Here is a 1,452-nt window from a genome sequence, read left to right as displayed (position 1 = left end):
ATATATATATATATAAAATATGAAGGGTTTAGCTCATTTGTGATCTGATTGAATAGGTACGCCAGGTAAGTGCCATTAGGTTACAAGATAACTAATGCGAATGTGTCTAGGGAGTGAGTTATATATATTAGCAAAGATGACATATAGTAAATAAAGTAAATAATAAATAAAAATAGCCTTTAAAAAATAAGAGTAAAGAAAGAATATAAGGATGAAATTTTTTAAAGAATTTTAAAAATCAATAATAAATAGAAATTAAAGAAAAATATGCATGTATGTAAAATATAGTGAAAATCGTGCGGATGTTAATCTGAAAAATTACCCACATTGTAATGAAGTTCACTGATTTTCAATGTTTTGTCCTTATGCTCCGTAGTTTGTATATTTACAAAACATTGGCGAACATGAGTTATATTGTAGTGAATGCTTATGTGTACGTGCGCATGTATGCGTTTGAGAGAGCGAGAGAGAAGAGGGAGAGAGGAAAAGAAAGAGGGGAGAAAGGAATAGAGAACGGGAGCAATGAAGATAGAGAAAGAGAGGAAGGGATAACGGAAGACAGTTATAAAATATCAATGCGTGTGCGTGTTTATATAAGAAACACACAGAAACTAAATCTTATATCTATAATGTTGATGTGTTTATGTGTATGTTGTTGTCACAGATCACGTATGTGTGGTTGTGTGTGTTTTTACGTTTCTATGTTATGAAAAATATGTTAGAGGTAGAGGGATAGAAGAAAGCTATTAAATGGGAGAGAGGAAGAAGGAAGTAAAAGTAGAAAAGTAGAAGGAAAGAATAGTTTTAAAGCAAGTTAATCTATAACTTTGTATGTATCACTTTCTCTCTCTCTCTCTCTCTCTCTCTCTCTCTCTCTCTCTCTCTTTTACTCTTACTCTCTATATTATATGTTGAGCGCGTGATCGATGTGTAAGAACGCTGATACAGGTAGAAGGGAAGAAATCTAAAAGTTGCTAGAAACAACAGCCAAATCTCCCTTACATCACACAAAGTAAACGGAATTTTAAAAATCTAATTACTGCACTGGAAAGCTCACATCGAGAAAATTCCATTGATGTAAAACCTTTTACGAAAAAGTGAAAAATGTGGATTTCTATAAATTTTTTGAAAGGCTTCACACAGATACACAACTTCAGCTTTATATATTAATTAGCAGTATAACCCGACCTTGTCCGGGTGTGACTTATTACGCCATCTACGATAAGTCTTGCTAGGTGAAAATCAACTAAAAAAGAAAGCCTTACAACGAAAAAACCCTTATGATGTAAATATGTTCATAATTCAAAAGACGATGAAATTAATAGGGAAAGTCTGAAGGCTGTTTTGAATAAAATTATTAAGCATACGTAAATTTCATCCGTCTAATTGGCTATAGAAATGCTTGTGCAAAGCAACTTTTTGCGCTGTCCTGATTATACATAGCAGGGTAAT

This window comes from Octopus bimaculoides, chromosome 11, assembly GCF_001194135.2.
Source record: "Octopus bimaculoides isolate UCB-OBI-ISO-001 chromosome 11, ASM119413v2, whole genome shotgun sequence".
NCBI classification, from domain to species: domain Eukaryota; kingdom Metazoa; phylum Mollusca; class Cephalopoda; order Octopoda; family Octopodidae; genus Octopus; species Octopus bimaculoides.
The sequence above is the reverse complement of the archived record's forward strand: the minus strand, read 5'-3'. Positions refer to the sequence as shown.